Below are 24,829 nucleotides of genomic sequence, written 5' to 3'. Positions count from 1 at the left end.
AGAAACCGCCTCAGTCCAGCAGCCACCACCTCAAACCGACTCCCCCGGCGTCTGCCCTGGGCACTGCCCCGCCCCGGCCAAACGCGCGGCTCAGACGGAACTACACTTCCCAGCAGTCTTCGCGAGCCTGCCCTAACGGATCCCGGAGAGAGTGCCAGGGTGCAAAGTTCCAGGTCCAGTCGCTGGACTGCCCAATTTTGCTGCCCGCCCTAGTGGTGCGGATGGGCGAGGTGGGTGGGCTATGGGCGGGGCGGCGCCCAAGGCCCTCCTTATACCTGGCCAGACCACCCCGGGCTCCATTCCTCGGAGGCGGTCAACACGATGTTGTGGCTGTGGTGGGCGCTGGCGTCCGGGGTCGCGCTGCTCGTGACCCGGGTCCGGAGGTTCGTGGGCGGCGGCGGCCCGAACCCCTTCGCTTAAAGACGTGAGGAGGCCGCGGGAGCCGCTGGTGACCGACCGGGAGGCCCGCAAGAGAGTGCTCAAGCAAGGTGCGAATCCCGCGCCGTGCCTCAGTTTCCCTCTATGTAAAACGCAGCGCGGAGGTGGAGGGTTGGCGGGGGGGTGGCGTGGGGGCCAGGCCCGTCGGTTTCAGAGCGTGTCACTGTTGGGACCCACCCCCACGAGGATCTGTGACTGAGCGAGGCACTCCCGCCCACGGCCTGTTTCCCCACAGGTCAGACTAAAGTGTAGCTCCGAGCCCCGCAGAGCGGCTGTCGGGGCCGGACGTGGTCAAGCTCTAAGTGTCTGGTCAGCGTGGCCAGTGACCTCTACCTACGAAGCCCGGCGGGCCCTCACTACGAACCACCCGCAGAGCCATTTATGCAGAGCCCAGTTATTCCTCCTGGAGCTTGTGTCCCTCGCCCCCGGCACCGAATAATGGGCCTTCTTCATTTAGCCTTCTGCACTGTGTCATTTCACTCAAGACTTCTCTGGCTTCTCTTATAGTATTGTATTTATATATCATGATTTATATATCATGATTTTTCCATCCTTTCCTCATTGGATGGGTACCTCCTTAGTTTCCACTTCTTTACCATCACAAAAAAGAGCTGGTAGAAATATTGTTGGTGACACACTAAGTCCAGAACCAATATGGTGAGCAGACAGGAGTGGGGGAAAGGGATTAGAATTTGGGTGGAGTACAAAGCTGTCTAGGATGGGGTAAACTGGTTCATGTCAGAAAGGGAGCAGGCCAAAGCTCTAGTGCTGACTGGTGGTGGGATCAGGTCCATGAATGGCTGATGCCACTGGGTAACACAGGAAGGCCCAATCAAAGAAAGGAAGGAAGGAAGGAAGAATTTCTGGAAATAAAAATACATGAACAAAATCAAAAGCAAAAAAAGAATGAATTAATAAAATTAGGAGTTGGATTTTTTAAAAAAATATGGACTACTTTAGGTGAATTTGATTTTTTAAAAGAAGAAATAGGAAAAACTGATTATCAGTATGAATAATTAAAAAGGAGAATTCATAACAAATGGACACTAGACCTAAAGGCAGGAAGGCTGGAATTCGAATCCAGACTCAGACCCTTCCTATGTGACCCAAAGCACATCACTAAACCTCTGTATGCCACAGTTTTCTCAGTGAAATGGGGATAATCCTATCTCTCAAAATTGTTGTGAGAAGACAATGAGATAATATTTGTATAGTGCTTTGCAAACCTTAAATTGCTATATAAGTGCTAGCTATTATTAGTATTATTACTGGAAACAATTTTGCTCAACTATATATCAATAAAAATCACAAATGAGATGGGTGAATATTTACAAAAACCTAAAGTCCAGATTAACAGAACAAGAAATAGAATTTAATTAACCCAACCTCAGAAAAATAAATTGAATAAGCCATAAATGAACTCACAAAAGGGAAAAGACGGGGAAGAGATGGCATTATAAGAAACTTCTCTCAAACATTCAAAGATGAATAAATTCCATTATTCACAAACTGCTTGCAAAAATAGAAAAAGAAAATCCTCCCAATTTTTTTCTATGATACAAATGTGGTCTTGATGCCTAAAGCAGACAGTCAAAACTGAAAGAAAACATCAACATCTCTAATGAATACTGACATAAACATTTTATATGAAATATTAGCCAAGAGACTACAGCAATATATCACAAAAATTATATTCTGTGACCAGGTTGGATTTATACCAGAAATCCTGATTTGGTTCAATAGTAAGAAAGCTACAAACACGATATACTGTAGTAATAAAAAGAACAATAAAAATTGTGATTCTATCAATATATATAGAAAACGATTTTTGATAAAGTATAACACATAATTCTGTTAAAAACATTAGAAAACATAGGAACAAATGGACCTTTCCTTAATATGGCAAGTAATATCTATCTAGTGCAGCTAGGTGGCACAATGGATAGAGCACTGGACCTGGCGTCAGTAGGACCTGAGTTCAAATTTGGCCTCAGACACTCACTAGGTCTGTGACTCTGGGCAAGTCTCTTAACCTTGTTTGCCTCAGTTTCCTCATCTGTAAAATGAGCTAGAAAAGGAAATGGCAGACCACTCCAGTATCTTTGCTAAGAAATTCCCAAATGGCACTATAAAGAGTCAGATATGACTGAGCAATAATATTTACCTAAAATCCAGAGACAACATTATATGTAAAGTTAATAAATTAGAGACCTTTCCAATAAGATCATCCAAATGACACCTAAGTGGTGAGCCTGGGAGACTGAGAAGATATTGGCACCATTGACTAATGGAAAGGGTAGGAAGATGGGGAGGTTTGGGAGGAAAGATGATGATTTTGGTTATGGACATGTTGAGTTTAAGACATCTAAGGGAAATCCAGTGCAAAATGTCCAACAAGCAGCTGGAGACATAAGACTGAAGGTCAGCAGAGAGGTTGGGCTGGACAAAGAGATGTGAGAACCATTTGCATAGAGATGATCCACGGGAGTTAATGAGATCACAAATGAAATACTATAGAGGGAGAAGAGAGGAGAAGGCTCAGGACAAAGCCTTGAGGGACACCCACAGCTGATGGGTATTACATGGATGAAGCTCCAGCAAAGGAGACTGAAAAGAAGGGCTCAGGGAGGAAGGAGAAGTAGGAGAGAGTCATGTCAAAAACCTAGAGAGAAGAGCATATCAAGGAGAAGATAGTGCTCAACAGTGACAAAGGCTACAGAGAGGTCAGAAGGAGGAAGCTTGAGAAAAAGCCATTCTCAGACTCCTGGGAGCCAAGACGGTGGAATAAGCAGTAAGTCATTCTCAATCTCCCTTACTGACCTCTAAAAACCCAGAAAACATCACCCCAGGAAAAATCCTGAAACAGCAGAGCCAACAGAAAGATGGGGAGCAGCAGTCTTTTAGCCCAGGAGGCTTGGGGGATTAATGGGGAAGATCTCTCTTGCTCTGGTGGAAGGGGAAGAGTACAGAATGGGAGGCATCTTGGCAAGCAGGAATCCTCCAGCAGTCAGATATTGCCACCTCCCTTCCCCCCAGCTTCAGTGTAGCCCCAGGGAAATGCAGAAAAATCCCACCTGTCCTCAGCACATGCCAGCCACCACCACTAGGACCCCAGCTCAACACCAGGTAAGCTGCCAGACCCCTACTGCCTCTAGCTGCTAGTACCTGAGGGCCCAACACACAAAGCCAGTGACCAGGCCCCTGGACCCCAACTCAAGAAGCTTGGGACAGTGCTTCCTGTGCTCCAGCAGGAGAGCTCAACTTTAAAAGTCAAGAAATAGGCAAACATAATGAGCAAAAAGAAAAAATGAACACTGATCTTAGATTCTTTCTATGGAGACAGGGAAGATCAAAACACAAATTCAGAAGAGGACAATATTGTAAATATATCTACATGGAAATCTCAAAGAAGAATAGGAACTGGTCTCAAACCCAAAAAGCTTTTTTGGAAGAGCTCAAGGACTTTTAAAAAGTTAAAATAAGAGAGGTAGAAGAAAACTTGAGAAAAGAAATGAAAGTTATGCAAGAGAAAGTCAATAGCTTAGAAAAGGAAGGACAAAAATTGACTGTAGAAAACAATTCCTTAAAAAAATACAATTGGCCAAATGGAAGAAAAAAAAAGTCCACTGAAGAAAACACCTCCTTAAAAATTAGAATTGGCCAAATGGAAAAGAAGGCACAAAAACTCAGTTAAGAAACTCCTTAAAATAGAAGAAAATATAAAGTATTTCACTAGAAAACCAACTGATCTTGAAAATACATTCAGGGGAGATAATTTAAGAATTATTGGTCTACCTGAAAGCCATGGTCACAAAAAGAGCCTGGACAGCATCTTTCAAGAAATTATCAAGGGGGGCAGCTAGGTGGCGCAATGAGTAGAGCACCAGCTTTGGAGTCAGGAGTACCAGAGTTCAAATTCGACCTCAGACACTTGACACACTTACTAGCTGTGTGACCTTGGACAAGTCACTTAACCCAATTGCCCTGCCTTCCTCCCTGCAAAAAAAAAAAAAAAAAGAAAAGAAATTAGCAAGGAAAATTGCCCTGAAGTCTTAGAACCAGAGGGTAAAATAATCATTGAAAGAATCCACTGATCACTTCCTGAAAGAGATCCCAAAATGAAAATGCCAAGGAATATTGTAGCCGAATTCCAGAATTATCAGACCAAGGAGAAAATACTTCAAGCAGCCAGAAGGAAACAATGTAAATATTGTGGAACCACAGTTCCATTACAAGGACCTTGCAGCTTCCACCATAAAAGATCGAAGGGCTTGGAATATAATGTTCCAGAAGGCAAAGGAGCTTAGATTACAACCAAGGATCAACTACCCAACAAAACTGAGCATAATCTTTTAGGGGAGGAGATGCAAATTCAATGACATAGGAGACTTCCAAACCTTCCTGATGAAAAGACTAGAGCTCAACAGAAAATTTGATCTTCAAATATAAGACTCAGGAAAGGCATAAAAAGGTAAACTGGAAAGGGGAAAAAATGTCATTCAATAAAGGCAAATTGTTTACATCCCTACATGGGAAAATGGTACTTGTAACTCTTGAGAACTGTAACTTTGTTATGACATTTAGAAGGGGTATACAGGCAGGAGGTGTGGGTATAAGTTGACTTTGATGTAATGATAAAAAGTCTAATTAAGAAATGAAAAGGGATTGTACTGGAAGAAGAGGAAAGGAGGAGGCAGAAAAGGGTAAATTACATCACATGAAGAGGTGCAAAGACCTATTACAGTAGAGGGAAAGAAGGGAGGGAGATGAGCATCATTTGAACCTTACTCTCATCAGATTTGATTCAAAGAGGGAATAATATACTCACTTAGTGTAGAAATCTAACTTACCTTATAGGAAGGAGGGGAAAGGGGAAAGAAAAGAGAGGGTGTGGATAGAAAGGAGGGAAGATTGAGGAAGGCAGTGGTGAAGAGCAAAACTCGGAAAAGATAGACTAAAAATTAATTAGAAACTAAATCATCTAATCCTAAAGAATGAGTGGGTCAAACAACAAATCCTAGAAACAATCAGTAACTTCATCCAAGGGAATGCCAATAATGAGACAACACACCAGAACTTATGGGGTGCAGCCCAAGTGGTTCTTAGGGGAAATGTTATATCTCTAAATGCTTACATGCTACCCAGAGTCTTGTCTGGGCAAATCACACAAACACTCTTCCAATGAGTGAGCTCCAAAGCAAAATGCCAACCTCAGAGTATACATACTGTTTCCAATCGAGGACTCTTAATTCAAAGACTCTTGATTGAAACAAAGGCAAGTCTCAATCAATCAAAGGCACTTGATGGCCTTAGTGCTAAAAAGCACTCCAAAAGAAAAAACAGCAAAAAGTCCCACTTTACTTGCCATTACATTCAGTCAACCTCTTAAAGGAAATGGTCGTCTGCGGAAAGAAGGACTGACTTGGTTAGCATGTGCAGTCTTTGGAGCATATTCAAGTCCTCTTAGCAAACTGCAATGCAAGGTACACAATCCCTATAGCACAAACTATTTCATCACACTACAGTGGACACACTGGGCTCTAGGAGTCAGGACACCCCACAATCTAATCCTGGCTCTGCTATGTGACCACAGGCAAGTCACACCCCCTCCTCTGCACTACAAGGGACTCAGGTTAGACAAGGTCGTGGGTCCCCTGTGGTTCTAGATTCTGTGATTCCATCATTATTTATTTGTATTCTCTATACAGCATCTCCTTACCTGTTACAGTTAACATCAAAGCACATTACAAGGGAAACCCTGATTTACTAAGGAACCTGGCGATGATATTCAATGAATAATGAAAAACCCATCTTTAATTAGTGTCATCATCTTCTTTAGAATATTATTTTTTTAAAAATCAAATACACTTCTTCTGCTAGCCAAAGAAATTAACCTTTTGTCATTTACTGTCAGGTGATTAACCCTGTACCAAGCTTTCTGATTGGCACAAGTGGTCATTTTGCAGTGCTCACATTTAAGTTCAGATATTTCTAAAAGTCTTTAGCATTTAGGAGGAGGCAGCTTGGCCTGATGGGTAAAGTGCTAGGCTTGGAGTCAGGAAGACCCCTGGTTCAAAACATGCCTCTAAGGTTAGTTGATAATCCTAGGCACTTGTAAGTCAGCCTCCCATGGGAGCATTATCCATTCAGCAGCTCCCTCCCTAGGGCTTTCAAGTCATCAGGAATACTTACTGGCTGTTCCTGTACTGAGAGTGGTATAATACTGTAGTTCTAAGTTCTGCATAGCAGGTAAGCAAGAACAAGAGGAAAAGAAGAATGGGCATTTTATTACTTCTAGCTAATGCATTCCTGGTAGTGTAGCTAAAGGACCATCACACCCTCCTCCTGCCTCTCAAGATCCTGATCAGGTTATTATAACAAAAGTGGCTCCTTTTCAAGTCCCAAATCCCACTTTCATTCTGCTTTAGCTGTAATGGGCTGAGCAGGATCTTGTCGGTCTCATGGGAAGGGATGATCAAAGGTCAGTGTAGCAAGAACTCTACAAGGAGCCAAGAAACAAAAGCTGAAATGTATTGGGGAAAATGATAAATGTAGACTCAAACCCAAGCAAAACAGAATGAAGACACTTCCATGAAGAGGAGCATTTTAAAAGCTCATGGTAAAAGTCATCATTCTATTTTCCAAGATACTGTTATTCCATTAAACCAAATTTTTAAAATGTTAGTAACACTAAAAACACTGTTGTTCACCCACCTGTGGCCCGCTTCTCTCGAGTATATGAATGATTTTTACGTTTCTGCACTTCATTGAGAATGAGGAAAATTCCTAGCTTCATGATTACAACAACAATCAAATGATTTCTGTTATAGCATTTCTCTAAAATAGTCAAAATGAATGTTTATCTTCAAGACTATGAGGCAGATACGTAGATTTTGATCCAGATGCTATCAGATTCAAGTTAATTACCAGCATAAGAAAAACGCAACAGATTGCATCACAGCAATATCCTTCTAGAAAATTTAGAAATTAATTATTCAATGCAAGGAATGCTTTTTGTTTTTAACTAGCTAGTGAGAGTCATACTTAGAACGAAGGGAGGAATGACTAAAAAAGCATTTACTATGCACTGTGTTCCAAGGGCTGTGCTAAGATCTAGGGAAAAACCCCAAGACAATCCATGCTGTCAAGGAGATCCCACTAAAGGCTTTGCTGATTGTGTCTGCCCTAGGGAGGAAGGTGAGGACAGCAAATTCTTGTATTATACTGTAGATCTTTCATGAAAAATAATGTTAGATTGAAATCCTGTGCACTTGTTACAGATAGCATCATCTAAAAATTGACAGAATTAAACAAGTAGGAAGTTCTTACCATGGAGGCAGCTAAAGTGGCTCCTTTAGATGGAGCCAGGAAGACCCAAGTTCAAATCCTGCCTCAGGCACCTACTGGCTATGAGACTTTGGGCAAGTCACTTAATCTCTCTCAGTCTGTTTCCCCTTCCATAAAAATGAGGATAATAACGGTACCTTCCTCCCAAGACTGTTGTGAGAATCAAATGAGAGAAGTTTTGTAAAGCACTTTGCAAACTTTAAAGTACCCTCTTATTATTATGTGCACAGGAACTGTACCTAAGGCCCTGTTGTAAACACTGAAACTTCAATATATACGAATGCAAACACATTACCAAATAATATTAGTGCTATTATGGGATAATTTTTTTTTCACATAGGATGACAAAACTTTGAGACCTGCGCTTTTGATCTGTTTTTCTTAAGAGATCTAGCCTACAAGCTACACTTATCTTAAGATGTGCAAAGGTTGGTTTTATAACAAGCTTGTAGTTCATTATCAGCAAGCATTTATTAAGAGCTTACTGGGTGCTAGCCACTGTGCTAAGTGATGGAGACACAAAGAAAAGCACAAACAGTTCCTGCACTCAAGGAACTTACCTTCTAAAGAGGAGACAACATGCAGACAACCATGTAGGTACAAGACATTTACAGTGTAAGTGGGAGGTAACTTCAGGAAGGAGGCCCTGTGTAATATTAATTAAGGTGGGGCTTTTTTACAGTTTTCTCTTTTAGAATGCTAAAGTAATCAAATGCCTTTGATTAAGCCTTACTAGGTGAAAGAAAAGCCCCAAGCCCACACCCTTTTGCTGATTAGGTGTGAAGCCCCAGGCTCACATCCTTTTGCTGATTAGGTGTGAACCCTTCGGTACTAAAAAGGATATATAAACTCAGAGGTTAGCATTTCGTTTGGGGCTCTCACTCACTGGAAGAATGTTGGTGTGGAGACTCTGGGTAGCTGTTGTTAAGAGTGCCCCAGCTTATAAACCCAGATATTGATGCTTCCCTGGTAACTCTGAATTGTGATTTGAATCAGACAGGGTCTGTCTGTTGATGTTTGTAATTTCTGTTTGTATTTGCCCTGAAGTTCAGGCTGCTGGCTTTTCCTCCTGAACTGAGTTATATATGTATGTCTGATTAAAGTGAGATTGTTAACCCCTTAAAGTTACTTTCCTTAGTAAAGCAGATCAAAGAACCTGTGCTGGCAGCTCTTGTTGCTGGTCCTGTTGGGTCTTATACGCCAACAGCAGCAGCTAGCCACATTGTTGTTGCAAAATCAAGAAATCTCGCACTGTTTCCAGTATGCTAGATGTCAAGATTAGTTAGCCCTGAACTCTCACTTCAGTATAAAAACCTAAATAATGGCCAAAAGTATTTTTCCCATAAAAAGATAGGCTCGAACTCATTTAAAATTGCACCAAGAATCTTAGAAGCACACATACACACACCCCAGGAGAGGTCACTGTCTTAGTTTGTAGGGGTGTGGTGCCTGTGACCTTGAAGCCATATGTGGGCCCTCTAGGTCCTCAAGTGTAGCCCTTTGACTGAATCCAAACCTCACAGAACAAATCCCCTTAATAAAAGGATTTGTTCTGTAAAACTTGGACTCAGTCAAAAGGCTGCACCCAGAGACCTAGAAGGCCACATGTGGCCTCAAGGCTGCAGGTTCCCCACCCCTGGTACTAGATAGCCAATTATGGAGTCAGGAAGACCTGAGTTCAGGTCCTTACTTGGACAAGTACTGGACAAATACTCTCTCTCTCTCTCTCTCTCTCTCTCTCTCTCTCTCTCTCTCTCTCTCTCTCTCCACCTTCCCTCCTCTCCCCCCTCCCCCCTCCTCCTCTCTCTCTCTCTCTCCTCCCTCTCTCTCTCCCTCTCTCTCTCTCTCCCTCTCTCTCTCTCTCCCACCTTCCCTCCCTCCCCCCCCCTCTGTCTCTGTCTCTCCTCTCTCTCTGTCTCTCTATCTGTGTCTCTTCCTCTCTCCCTCCCCCTCTCTCACTGTGTGTCCCCTGGACATGTCCCTTCACCTCTCAGTACCCTCAGCCATGAAGATTTCCTACAAGGTTGCAAGTATGCATCAGTGGAGGAAACTTCCACCTTAGGAATTACTCAAACCAGTGAATGGACAGCTCCTTATGTATGCTCCCACCCTTCTCCCCAAAGATTTATTTTTATCAAATAAGTAAATAGACCTAACCTTCCACAAAATCGTTAGAGTAACAGTAAGCCTTTCAGCAGAATTGGGCACTAAGCAAAAGTGGTTTAAATTCCATCAATGGTCTTCATGTCTTCAACTGCCAAGCTCCCCTTGGAGAAATCAAATCAGTTCTCATCGTCCCAGTCCATTTCCAGAGACATTTATGTAAGCACAGAATCTTTATAATCCTTTCTGCCTCAAGCTATCATTAAATTTGTCAAAAAAAGCAGTGATGTCTAAAGTCACTTGATATTATCTAATAGAATTAGTTAAGAAAGAGATGTAAATTGGCATCTCTGCTGGCTGGGTGACTTGGCAGGTCATCTAACCTCTTGCTGTCCCAGGCTTCTACCCCAGAATTCATTGGTGAGCAGGACCTAGTCTGCATTGGTGGAGGATATTGCTTACACCAGGGATTCTCAGGTCCAATCCAAAAGAAAAGGGATCAGTGTAGGAAAATCAGGGGGCGGTTGGTCCTAACTTTGCACAATTTGTGCTTTCTAACATATGGCTAGAAAGCAAATGGCAGTTTCTACGATAAAAGATTTCACAGAAAAAGAAAACCCTGAATGTCTAAATTGAAAATTACTTTCAAAGAAAGGAATGTTGACTGTAGCTATTACTAGGGAAGGCAAGGTGTTTACTGGGAGTTCTTCAGAGTACCTTCCAAAACGGGAAATTCACTACCTACTGAGAGCTTTCATTATACTTTTGGAGTATAATCGTAAAGCTGCTAATTGCTAAGATTTTCTTGATGACTCAGCTTCTGCCCATTGCACCCTTTGGGACCAAACAGAACAAGCATCATCTTCATATACTTGGAGATAGCCGTTATCCCTGACATGTGGCCTCGAAGCCATAGCTTCCCCACCACTGATGCATCTGACACATGGTGCATGGGAGGAGGTGACAGGTCAGATATGAACCTTAGGAAAAGTGACCCTTAACCTCTAGGTACCTCACGGACCAAGGTGGGGCTCACCCCCCATTCCAGTGAATAGGGAATCTTAGCATCCTTCTCTTCCCTAGCATTTCCACTGTATGACTCATCACAATGTATTGTAATAGCTCAGGCCCACCAACGCTCCCTTCTCCAGTCTACCCTCCCTCAGACACCCCTGCCAAATTCACCTGGCTGAACTACTGGTCTGCACGTGGCATTTCCACTGCCCAAATAGTCAGTGATTTTGTACTTTGGCATTCAAGGCCCTGGTCAGTCTGGCCTTTATTCCTCCTGGCTGACTCAGTCAAGTTTTGATGAAGGGCTTATACTGCCAGACATTGTGCTGGGGCTGAAGAGTTGGTGGCTGAGTTCTTAGATTAAGAAAGGCAAATCCAGCCCCCGCCCTCAAGGACCTCTCACTTTAACAAACTGGGCACATCCAAGATGGCTACAGAGTGAATAGAAGGTTGGGAGGCAGAAGGGAATCCTGGGAAAAGCCTCCTGCCTAAGGGGGACTAGAAATGAGTCATGAAGGAAGCCAGGGAGATGAGGAGGGGGCCCTCCAAAGGAGGAAGGGACAGATGGTGCATGGAACAGCAAGGGGGCCAGGTTGGCTGGACAGTGAGCATGTGGAGGGGAGCAGTGTGTGGGAAGGCTGGGGAGAGGAAGGGGCCAGTGTATGAAGGGCTTTCAATGCCAGAGAACTGTCTTTGATTCTTGAGGCAAGAGAGAGACAAGTGGTATTTAGTGAGGCAGCTACTGGGTGCCATGGGGCATAGAGCCCTGGGCCTGGGTCAGAAAGACCTGAGTTCCAATCCAGCCTCAGGCACTTCCTAGCTACATGACCCCTGCACCTCTGCCTGCCTCAATCTCCTCATCTATAATGGGGATAATCACAGCATCTCCCTCCCAGGGTTGTTGTGAGAATAAAATATTCTCACATCACTTTGCAAACCTTAAAGTGCTACCTCTATGCTGCCTATAGTTCTGAAATCAAATCTCCTCTGTGACGCCCCTCCAGGCCACAGGCTCCTTTGACCATCTGGTGGCACCCACATGCTAATGGGCTGGACAGTCAGCTTTCTTCCCCATTAGACTGCAAGCTCCCCTGGAATAAGAAGAGTGCCTTGGGCTTCTCTGCCTCCTTCCCAGCCAGCACAGTGTTCTTGTGGAGGATTATACCCGAGAACCTTTTCTTACCCTGGAGGCTGTGATTTATAACAAGGGAAAATGCCCTCTGAGGAGCAAGACAGGAGACCCTGAGACACTCCTTCCTCCTCCTCATCCATCACTGGGGGGCAGGGGAGGCAAAGTTTGGACAAAGGTACAAGAATGGGGAGTATTACGAAGTGGAAATGACCTCCTAGTTAAGGTTCTATTCCTTCCCCTGTAGCTGCCCAACAGTGACGAGTAGGATTTAAGTTGAGTAGAAGGTTTTGTTTTGTTTGACGGGCAGGAGGATCCAGACCTGTGGGGGATTTCTAGTGTGTAAACTCCCTTCACTGACACAGGTCAGCAACTTATCTATAACTGATACAGACTTAGTGAGAGTCTAGGACACTGGAAGTGAAGATAATTTGCCCATGGTCACACTGAACCCATGTCTTTCTGATTTCTATCTACTACTTCATGTCACCTCCTTGCTAATAATTTAGGTCTTTATTACTCTTTTCTCACTTCTATAAGGAAAGGAAAGTTTTCCTGTGCACACACATTTCTAATGTCCCAAGTCTGTGCTGCCCTCTACCTTCTCTAAAGCTGTCACTCGACTATAATAAGGAAATAGTGGAGAAAACTGTGCTTTGCCTCCTCCCTCCCCCCAACCCTAGTCCCACCTGACTAGGGCACCTGGGTGGTGCAGTGGATAGAGCACTGGGCTTGGAATCAAGAAGACTGATATTCCTGAGTTCAAATCTGGCCTCAGGCACTTACTAGCTGTGTGACCCTGGGCAAGTCACTTAACCCTATTTGCCTCAGTTCCCTCATCTGTAAAATGAAATGACAAACCAACCACTCTAGTATCTTTGCCAAGAAAACCCCAAATGGGGTCACAGAGAGTCAGACATGACTGAAATGACTGAACAATAACAAAATCCAACCTGACTGGAGGCAGGAGCTGAAATATAATTAGATTAGATTGCTGTGTGTTCATGATTTCTCCTAAAATAAATGAGGAATCAGCGATCAGAGCCTAGAAGACAACTCTTTGGGGAATAAGCACGGTGATCCCAGGAGGGCTGGAGATTGCTCTGCACAAAGTAGATGAGGCTAGTCCAGATCTGTTCAGTTCCCCAAGGATAGATGGACAAGATGAAAATAAAGTGAAGGGGTTCCACTCCCAGGTATGGATACCCAAGCCTGACTCAGTGCCACTGACTGAAAACAAAATAGAATAGAGTTCTCTCCAGAGAATGTCTGTAAGCTGAGGCAGTTTCAAGAGGAGAAGGGTGGTGATCTGGGAAGCCACACAGGGGCAAACTAGCAAAAAAAGACAGCAACTCCAAAGATTTGGACTAGCAGAGGCTTGCAATGGAGAGTTACAAGGTCCTGCTTTCAAGTGCTGGTTCTGCTGTGACTTTAGACAAGTGAGAATTCATTACTCTGGGCCCTAGTTTCATAACTACCACCATGAAAACAACTAGCATTTATATAAAGCTTCAGAAATATTATCTCATTTGATCTTTACCACAGCCCTGGGTGATAGGAGCTATTATAATTCCCATTTTACAGATGAGGAAACTGAGGCAGACAGAGGTTAAGTGACTTGCCCAGGGTCACACACCTAGGGAGTATTTGGAGTGGCATCTGAACTAAAGTCTTCCTGACTGTTGGCCCATTGCTCAGCGCCCTCTGCGCTCTGTAGCTGCCTCAGTCTACCACCCTCATCCCCAAAGAAGAAGGGGCTGGCCCAGATGATCCCTAATGTCCCTCTGGGCTTTAATATTCTAGGATTCCATTGCTGAGGAACTGAAGATAAGGAGCACCTCTGATCCACGGGATGCACCAAGTGCTTAAACTGGTGCCAAGTCAAGCCAGGATCTGTCTCTTAGTCTGTGTGAAAGCACTTTGTCACTATCAAGAAATTTGCAAATGCACCATAATGTGGCTTATCACCTTCGTCTCCCTCACACCAAAGGAAAAATAGCTGAAGACTCAACTAGACTTTTTCCCTCTACTTCAGGAGCCATGGAAGGGAAGAGGCACCATCAGAGAGAAGAAATAAGGAGGAGTCATAAGTCACTGTGTCTGGTTTTTGGAGGGACTCCCACACTCTAAGGGCCTCACCCTCAATCCCAGCTCCACTGTGGAGCTGGCCACGGGTTCATTTCATACTGAATCCTCTTGGCCACTTAGAAATGTCTCGAGGCTTGACCATGTTTCTAAGGAGTTAAGGAAATAGAGATTGCCATCTGATAGGCTGTTTTCCAAAAGTTCACTTTGAAGTTGGGTTTTAGGGAGGCCAGACACCACCCCCTGCATGTGCTACAGTTGGCGGTTGAGTTCTCAGATTAAAACAACTTGTCCAACTTGTAATTTAGGTCAACTATAATGTTAATAGCACTTAATATTGGTTCTCTGTCCTGAGCATGGTTAAGGTGTGGGGATAGACATGTGGCACAGGAGGGAGAAGAGAAATGCTTTAAAAATGTTTAATGAAATAGAATGATAGAATATTGAGTCAAATGGACCAAGTGTTAACACCTCTCTAGCCCAATCTATCTAATGAAGGAATTACTTCCACATCACCCTTGCTCAATGTTCACCCCTGAACACCAAACCCATCTCACAAATGCTGCCGATTTAATTTTAAATTTTTTGACCGCTATAATCCTGAGTTGCCCATTTATTTTTCCTACATTAAGCTGAAAATCTGACCAGACCACTAAGAAGAATGAATATTCCATGTATCTTTGGGCAATGTACAGCACCAGTCCATCCTGAGTACCTGGTACTAAGAAATAATCATCTGCTATGGTTCTTTCCTATCAGACTTTAATTTTATGGATTTAATTTTCTGAATACTTTTGCTTGCTTTCTGTAATTCGCATTAAAATACTTCCATACTTATGTCATTTTCCTACTGCTTAATATAGGGATTTGCCAGAATTTTATTTTACTTTTTAACAACATTCATGCCCATCCTGTATCATATAGGTCCAGGTCTGCCCAACTCCCAGGCTCCACTGCCTCTCTAGGAAGAATTCTTAGGACGTGGTAACTTACTGGATGTGGGGGTCAAGGATGTCTCTACCAGCCAGAGATATTGACTAACTTTTACAGACAGAGGGAGGCCCCCAAAGGGAACTGCCTTGGAAGCTGGTGGGGGGTGGGGATTAGGCAGCACGGTGTAATAGAGAACACACTGGATTGGGACTGTGTTTTCACTTAACCTCAGGCCTTCAGCATCCTCACCTGTAAACCTGTGATTTGCAGTTATATGGGATTCATAGACCTCCTATGAGGTGAGAAAACCGGCTGGAAAGGGGAAGTGACATGCCCAGTGTCACACAATGCTAAAGGCAGGATCCAAGCCTGGGAACCCCTCCACAGGGAGCACTCCTTCCCTCCCCAGCGCCACCCCATTTGGTCCTGCCCAGTCCTTTGGCCCATGACTACTTAGCATTCAATTCAAGTTTTTCTCAGGTCTCTGAAAAACCACTTGTTTTCTTAGAATTTCCATGAACATGTTTCTATTTTCCTCTGCAGTAAGTTTTGATAGTCACCAGGGGGAGGTATTGACCTCTTTTTGATGGAGAGTTTTCAATGCACTTTCAAGTCTGTGCCACCCCCCCCCCCCAAGAGAAAATCAAGTTTCCCTTATTCAGTGTGACACAGGAGAAGATCTGAAATAGGAGTGACTCTTCTAGGCAGCCTTTTTATTTGGCTGGCTTTAGAGACCACGGTAGAACCGTTTCTTGCATAGCAGATTTGGGAGATAATTATAGAGATGGTCCCATTGAACCCCACCTTTTTAAGGTGCAGAAGCCCAGAGATGCACAGGGCCCTGCCCAAGGTGACACAGAGATATTCATGTAGCCAGGCCTAGAACACAGGGCTCCTAACACCTAACTGGGTGCTCCTTCCATTACATCACACTAATATGCCTGTTTTTAAAGAGCTGTTCAAAGTAAATCAAAGGTGCCTATAGAATCAAACAGCTCATTAAATGATTTCTAACATACCTCTGGGACGTATTTAAACTGGACTCAAACTTTGGGGATTTATCAAGCAAACCTCTCATCCATTCAGTGATGCTGTAAAACTTACCCTGTGTGAACATGTCCTGAAAGCATTCCCTCTGCTTGGAGGGCCTTTCCCCCAAGTCTTTCCCCCGACATGCTTCTCCCCAGCTTCTCCCAGCTACTTCTTACTGCTACTTCAAGACCAGGTACAAATGCTATCTGCTCTATGAAGCCTTCTTGGATCCCCCTTCCAGAAGTAATCTCCTCCTCTTCTAAACTGTGAGAGCATTTTTCTTCCCTCACTTTCTACCTTATATTACAGGAACTGGTTACACATCTCATCTTCCTGTTAGGCTGCTCCTTGAGATTACCGGACATGTCTTATTCTCTGTATGCCCAACACCACCTTGTACAGGGCCTTGCACACAGTGAGCGGTCAGTAAGCATTTGTCAAATAGCAATAGACTCATCATTGATTTAGAGCCCAAGGGACCTCAGACACCATCTGGTCCAAACTACTTATTGTACAGATGAAGAAACTGAGGCACAGGGAAGAGAAGTGACTTGCCCACAGTTGCCCAGACAGTAAGTGGCAAAGCCAGGCTCCAAACCCAGCATCATTTCTACTGCCCCCCCCACACTGAATATTTACAGTATGTTATAGAAGACTTGGAGTGATTTGTATCTCACACTCGGGCTGGCCAATTCTCACAACATCAGTTTTAGCTATTGGAGCTCAGAGTTGGAATGTAGATCCCAAAAATAAGTCCTGAGATTTTTATCTGGGTAAGTTATGACAGTCCACAGCAAGATATCTTACAGTATAACTTGTACATGTTTAAAATGAACTGTCCTTTGTAGCTTGGATAGACAAGTGGGAGAAGTGTCTTATGACATGGCTGATATCATGTTTGTGTCAGCTGCAGAGGATGTGTGCCCACCTTTCTTAAAGTAGGTTTGTGGTTCCTTGTGATTCTCAGGTAATGGGTGGTGTAGTACCTGGAACTCAGTGACTATCTTAAAATATACCGCTTCCATGTAGTTTGGTCATGTGCTGGGAAACAGAAACATTCGAGCCTGGTTTTCTGAGCCCAAGTCGGAATTATTGCCTAAGTATAAAAATCATTAATTGTTCTGTGATATTTGACCCCAGTTTGTGCCAGACTTCTTGTATGAGGGTAGAAATAAAAGCACTGTCCATTCTTGTATAGAGGGCACTACTGGAGATGCGGTTGGGTTTTGGGAGTCATGTGGATTAGGTAAGAGCCAGCCTTTGTGATAACCCTTCAATACAGAGACCCAGAGGTCAGCACCCATAAACATCCTTCCACCAATTACCATACCCATGGCTTTCCCTTTCCCTTTCTTTAGCATTTTGCCTCCTGGTATTAAGAGATTTATAAAGCATGCCAGCAGCCTTGTAAGCAGCTTGATTTGGTTTCTCTTTTCCACCCTATTAGCAAGAGGGCAGACCATTCACATTTCCAACTAGTAGGTACTTAATAAACGCTTTTTTATGCTTTCATTCACTTCTGTATTTTTTTGTATTATAATTATTGATGTTCCTGTCATATCCCCTTAGGAGACTGTAAACTCCATGAGGCCAGGGACTGAGTCTTTTTGGCAACTTTGTGTCTCTCCCAGTCTGCAACATACAGCAGGTATTTGTAAATATTAGTTGAAAAAAAAATGAACATACAATAAAAATGAATGCCATGTAATTATGACAAAGCTTTTCCTCAAAGTAAAAAAGGAAACAATGTACCTCCCTCCCTTCTGTGCAGAGATAGAAGATTGTGGTTTGGAAGAATGTACACATAGCCCGTCAGACTTGGTTGATATGTTGGTTGATTCTCCTGAACTGCTTTCTCCCCTCTCCCTTTATTTTTTGTAATAGTGAGTAGTTCTCTGGGAAAAGGTGGGAGGAGGGAAATATTTAAAAAAGAAGATGATATAAAAATAAAGGATATCAATAAAAATTTTAAAAGTCTGTTGACTTTCTGAATTGAACCAGCTATTTGGCTGGAAGAGTCACTGTTTGCTCAGCAAGAATATGGCACTAGACATTCAAACAGATGAGGATGTTATTTTCAAACTGGATGTAGACACCCAAACGGAATGTCTTCTTTTTCAATGCAACCCCTTCCAAAATCCACCTGACAAATCGAGTTTCACTTTTAGCAAACTCCTGGCACTGGGTGAGGGCAGAGGCCAGCAGCCCTCAGTACAGATCCTGCTCAAAGATAAAATTATTTGTTATTGTCCTCCTTCCTCCCTCCCCCAACTTCCATGATTACTTGCCATCTTTTCTCTCCTTTTTTTCTCTGTCTCCCTTCTCTTCTTTTCCCATGATTGATCTTTCCCTTTCTCTCCTTATCCTATGCCCTTCCCTTTTTGTATCTGAACATCTGTTAAGGACATACTATGTGCCAGTCACTGTGTTAGGCACTGGAAGACCAAGACAAAGATAACACAATCTTTAATCTCTTGAAATTGGCATTCTGCTGAAGCTTAGATGCAAAATCCTAAAGGGTTAGGTTTTTTTTCTTGCATATAATCTATGTGGTATCCTGTAAGCATTCAATATATGGGGAGATGGGACATTTAGTATCTTATAGATAGGACATTTGGCCCAAGAGGCCTGATGTTCCTTTTTTCATTTGCTGTCAAAAATAAATAAATGAATGAATAAATAAATAAATAAATAAATTTAGGCTTTGCCCAAGGTACATAATGTGGAGATTCCTTCATGACTGGGTTGATTTAGATGGCCTCAGGGGTGCCTTGGCCTCATTTCAGCATCTGTAAAATGGGTTGGACTAAGTGAGGTCTAAGGGGCTTTTCAAATCAACAGCCACAATCCTAACACTCCTAGAGTCCTTCAGTCATTCCCCATCAGGCCACATTGCTCTGGACTTCTCCATCATTGCCTTCTCTCCACATTCCCAATTCCACCCCATCCACTTTTCTGCCTGCTTTTACATGTTGCCTTCCCCCATTAGAGTATAAGCTGCTCGAAGGCAGGGACTGGCTTTCTTTGTGTTTGTATTTGTATTCCCAGAACTTAGCACAGTGCCTGGCACCTGGTAAGCATTCATAAATGTTTGTTAGTTGACTAGTAAGTGCCAGAGTCAGTGTTTGAATCTAGGTCTCCTGATTCCAAATTCAATGTCCTTCCCCATCACTACAATGACACCACCTCCCCCTTGCTATTTTGAATAGTAACTGCTAGTAACATAGTAATATATAACAAGTAACATAGTTACTCTGCCTGTTGCCAGCAGTAGAAGTTGTACAGTGACTCGGTTGATTCTTTGACAACACCCCAGTCAGGCAGCATCTCATGCACAGGGAGCCCAAGGGGCTTGCAAAGGCTCACAACCTGTCTGCTCACCACCCTAAAGAACACTCCCCACAAGGAGATATTAAAGAGGCAGGTGGAGGGGAGGAAAGGAGGCAACAAGCACAGTGGAAGCCAACCAGTCTGTTCTGACTCCTCACCCTCAACCCAGCTGCAAGGTCTGTCTCCTGTGGGCCTGTCTTCCCCACTCAAGGAATCCCCACGTTCCCTCACTGTCCTTAGAAAAGAGTCAAATCTCCACCTTCCTCTGTTGTACCAATGCCTGAGTCACCCCTTAGCTAGGCTCTCTCCAGGTGGCATTTTGACCTGGTCCCTGCTTAAAGAGCAACCCAAGCATGTCCTGGCAGAGCCCCTCAGTCAGTGTGCTTGCTTTGTGATCACTTGACAGCAAGTGCAAACAGATGTCTTTGAAGATGGAAGCTTGGAAGACCCAGCATTAAAGCACAGACAGAACCTCTGGGTCACACTAAAGGTGGTTCTAAGGCATCACTGGAGGAGGAGCATGGGGAAAGCCAGCAGAGTCACTTGAGTAGCTTGGCTGGAGAGCCAGGTCACTGGAGGGGAGTCACGCAGGATGGGAGAAAGAACATGAGATTGGAGTCAGAAGACCAGAGGATCCTGTGCCTAGAGCTCAGGGGGAGCTGAGGGCCACCTTGCCCAACCCCCTTGTTTTGCTGATGAAGAAACTGAGACACAGAAAGATCTAGTGACTTGCCCAAGTAGTAAGCCACAGGGTCAGGATTTGAACTCAGGTTCTGAAGCTCCAACTTCAAATGTATCACATTTCCATTGTACCATAACTTGGGATTCAATTCCAGCTTTGCCATTTGTTATGTATGTCCTTAGGTAAGCATTTATTAATTGCCTACTATACACCAGGCATTTTGCTAGGTGCTGGTGATACACAAAGAAAACTGTTCCTCTAAGAGTATAAAGCAAGAGACCTCAACTCCAACATTCAGTTTCCTACTCTCAAAAATATGGCTGGAATGAATTGGAGGGTCTTCACTGTGTTTGTGTCCTGGATCCCTTTGGCAGTCTGGTGAAGCCATGGGCCCCTTCTCAGAGTAATGGTGCTAAATGCATAAAAGAAAACGTATGGGATTATAATGGAAGCCAATTACACTGTTACTGACTGTTCAATACACAAGTATATAAACATGGTGGACAGCTAGGTGATGCAGTGGATAGAGTACTGCTCCTGGAGTCAGGAGGACTCATCTTCATGAGTTCCAATGCAGCCTCAGACACTTACTGTGACCCTCAGTTTCCTTATCTATAAAATTAGCTGGGGCAGTTTCCAGACTTCTCAACCCACAAATGCCAAAGACGACAGAGCAGGTCAGTGGAAAAACTGTTGGACCTGACTGAGAGAAGAGCAGTCTGGCCCCTGCCCTGGGGGTGGGGGAAGTGGCTGCAGCGGCAGTGGCAGTGTTAGCTGTAGCAGCATCAGCAGTGGTTGTTTCTGGAGCTCCAGGCCCACAGGTGGTGGGCGGAATCAAGTGGCTGCTCAGAGCAGGAGTGCAGGGATCTCTTTGCTTTTGCTGAGGCAGAGTTCTCTTGCTTTGCCCTGCCTGGATCTGGGTTGCAGACCTGGTTGGCTGTCCTTCGGGAAGGGGGAGCACTGGTGTGGCAGAGCTTGTGGTGGCTGTGGAGAGGGTGTCCTCCTGGTAGTTACATGGCAGAAAGGAGTGCCTTCACTCACATATCAGAGCACAGGCCAGAAGAGGAGCATCATACTACCACAGAATAGAAGTAGCTCTGAAAACAGCAGCACAAAACCCCTGAAACTTGGGAGAAAGCACTCACACTCTGGAAGCAGTCATACCCTGACAAAGAGCTCAAAAGTCAAGTAATTGGCTGGGAAAATGAACAGGCAGTGTAAAAGGACTCAGACTACAGAATCTTTCTTTGGTGACAAAGAAGAGCAAAACATACAGCCAGAAGTCAACAAAGTCAAAGATCCTACATCAAAAGCCTCCAAGAAAAATATGAATTGGTCTCAGACCATGGAAGAGCTCAAAAAGGATTCTGAAAATCAAGTAAGAGAAGTAGAGGAAAAATTGGGAAGAGAAGGGAGAGTGATGCAAGAAAATCATGAAAAACAAGTCAATGACTTGTTTTATTGGAGACCCAAAAAAAAAATACTGAAGAAAATAACACCTTAAAAATAGACTAACCCAAATGGCAAAAGAGCTCCAAAAAGCCGATGAGGAAAAGAATGCCTTGAAAAGCAGAATTAGCCAAATGGAAAAGGAGGTCCAAAAGACCACTGAAGAAAATACTGCCTTAAAAATTAAAATAGAGCAAATGGAAGCTAGTGACTTTATGAGAAATCAAGAAATTATAAAACAGAACCAAAAGATGAAAAATGGAAGACAATGTGAAATATCTCATTGGAAAAACCACTGACCTGGAGAACAGATCCAGGAGAGATAATTTAAAAATTATTGGACTGCCTGAAAGCCATGATCAAAAAAAGAGCCTAGACATCATCTTTCAAGAAATTATCAAGGAAAATTGCCCCGATATTCTAGAACCAGAGGGTAAAATAGAAGTTGAAAGAATCCACCAATCACCTCTTGAAAAAGATCTGAAAAAGAAAACTCCTGGGAATATTGTAGCCAAATTCCAGAGTTCCCAGGTCAAGGAGAAAATATTACAAGCAGCCAAAAAGAAATAATTCGAAAATTGTGGAAACACAATCAGGATAATACAAGATCTAGTAGCTTCTACATTAATGAACTGAAGGGCTTGGAATATGATATTCTGGATGTCAAAGGAGCTAGGATTAAAACCAAGTTCAGTTCTAAAAAATAAATGTTTAAAAAATTGTTTTTACATGCAACTTGGAAATAAGATATACAGACAATGAAGTATAGAAATCTATCTTGCCCTACAAGAAAGTAAGGGGAAAGGCGATGGGGTAGGGGGAGTGGGGTGATAGAAGGGAGGGCAGACTGGGGAAAGGGGCAATCAGAATACATGCCATCTTGGGGTGGGGGAGGGTAGAGATGGGGAGAAAATTCGTAACTCAAAATCTTGTGGAAATGAATGTCGAAAACTAAAAATAAATTTTAAAATATTTTTAAAAAGAAAGGAAAAAAAGATCATGGGTTGAGATTAAAAAAATAATTAAAAAGAAATAAAATGAGCTGGAGAGGAAATTGGCAAAGTACTTCAGTACCTCTGCCAAGAAAACCCAAAATGAGTTTACAAAGAGCCAGACACAACCATAAAAGACTAAACAACAACCACAACTATATCAACATGAAGTTAAGAACTCCTGGACTAGATCCTCTCTATGGATTCTTCCAGCCTCAAATCCTGTGATACTATGAATTTATGGAATAATAGAAAGAACACCAAACTAGGAATCAAGAGACCTAGCTCCTTGTCCAGCTACTTTCTGTGTGACATTGGGCAAGTCTCCTGAAAAAAGAGAATAATCACATTTAACTCACAAGGAGCCAAAAGAGATAATGTATGAAGAATGCATCTGGAGAAGTAAAAGAGGCTAAGACCCTTCTTGACTGCCATGTTGGATTCCTCCATACTCTCCTCTCTTCCTCATCTGTAAAATCAGGAGGGGTATTTGATGACCTCTAAGGTATTTCAGCTTCCAGCTCTCAATCTATGATCCTACAATCCACATATTGCTTCCCACTTCCCAGAGTGGGTTAAATAGAGGTTGCCTAATTTAAGTATTTATGGGGCAGCTCCAAGCCTGGGAGGTTTGTTACTGGCTGAAGCCCAATTTTCCAGGCTTGTTGGGCATTCCTTCCCCCTCACTAACTATACTGCAGCCAGACTGGCTTACCTGTCTTTGGCGGTATATGGCATTCATTCCATCTCCTGCCTCCCTGGGCCTGGAATGCATGTCCCCCTCACTGCCATTTCAAAGAACTCCTACCTTCTTACTGGGCAGATCTCAAACTAGGTCTAGGCTACTTGCTAATTAATGTTCTTCCTGCCTTGAGCCCTAGGAATTGCCTTGCTTTTTTTTTTTACTTAGTATATATTTGGTATGTTCCTGTTGTAATGTAGAATGTAAACTCCTTGATGGCAGGGACCATTGATTTTGCCAGTAAAACTGAATGCTTTGATTTTTTTCCCCACTTAATAGTATTTTATTTTTAAAAAATACAAATTCCACATTCACTTTTATAAGATTTTGAGTTCCAAAATTTTTTTCTCCCTCCCTTCTTCCCTTCATCTCTCCCCAAAACAGCAAGCAAACTGATATAGGTTATACATGTACAATCATATTAAACATATTTCCACAATAGTTACGTTGTGAAAGAAGAATCAGAACAGAAGGGGAAAACCATGAGAAAGAAAAAAGAAAAAAAGAGAAAATAGTCTGCTTCAATCTGCATTCAGATTCCATGGTTTTTCTCTGGATGTCGATAGCATTTTCCATCATGAATCTTTTGGAATTGTCTTAGATCATTGTATTGCTGAGAAGAGCAAAGTCAAAGATGGTCATTGCACAATGTTGCTGTTACTGTGTACAATGTTCTCCTGGTTCTGCTCACTTCACTCATCATCAGTTCATGGAAATCTTTCCAGGTTTTTCTAACCTGCTCATCATTTCTTATAGCATTCTATTAAATTCATATATAACAACTTGTTCAGCCATTCTCCAACGGATAGACATCCCCTCAATTTCCAATATTTTGCCACCACAAAAAGAGCTGCTATAAATATTTTTGTACATGTGGATCCTTTTCCCTTTTTGTGATCTCTTTGGGATACAGACCTAGTAGTAATATTGCTGGATCAAAAGGTACACACAGTTTTATAGCCCTTTGGGCATACTGAACTCTTCATTCTTAACCCTGAGGTCTTCTGCTTGCCTTTGAATAGGGAGTTCTACCTCTCTGTGGTAGTTGTTATTGATGTTATCATTGTCCTGGCAGGTGGGAGCCGAGACAGCTGACAGGTGCCCTGAGGAGATGAAATCCAGAATATGGCAGGAAAGAGAAGCTTGGCAACAACCATGAGACCAGCAGAGATATTGCCTAACCATTTTCAGGAAATCTTTGAAGGGAGTTTTCTTTGAGTCTATGTTGGGAAATTATCTCTTGTAACAAGGAAAAATATGAATAAAATTTAAAAATAAAATAAACTTAATGGAGGAGTGAATGGATTCTCAAGAAATGTCACCTTTAGAAATTGATTAAAATCTTACGTCACAGGGCAGGCTGGGGGAAAGCATGATTCACCTGGATGTGAAGGTGCATGTAGTAGGTATGAGTAGGTAGGAGCCACGAAGAATTGCACAAGAGAAGTGGTGTAACAAATGTCATTGAACTGATGTATGTTGGGAAAAGAAAATTGGCCAATCACGAGTGGGTGATAACCACCCAGCAGCCTGCATGCTTCACGAGTATTCAT

The 24,829-nt window shown here is 43.1% G+C and overlaps 1 long non-coding RNA gene across 1 annotated transcript; it reads left to right on the top strand.

The window, feature by feature from the left end:
- The first annotated feature begins 262 nt into the window (after nucleotides 1–262).
- On the top strand, nucleotides 263–24,565 carry LOC118843198. Its single transcript, XR_005009903.1, has 2 exons — nucleotides 263–488; nucleotides 24,352–24,565. It is a non-coding gene; the product is annotated as an uncharacterized LOC118843198 (long non-coding RNA).
- The last annotated feature ends 264 nt before the right edge of the window (nucleotides 24,566–24,829 follow it).

Source organism: Trichosurus vulpecula, chromosome 3, assembly GCF_011100635.1.
Source record: "Trichosurus vulpecula isolate mTriVul1 chromosome 3, mTriVul1.pri, whole genome shotgun sequence".
Lineage (NCBI taxonomy): Eukaryota > Metazoa > Chordata > Mammalia > Diprotodontia > Phalangeridae > Trichosurus > Trichosurus vulpecula.
The sequence above is the reverse complement of the archived record's forward strand: the minus strand, read 5'-3'. Positions and strand labels throughout refer to the sequence as shown.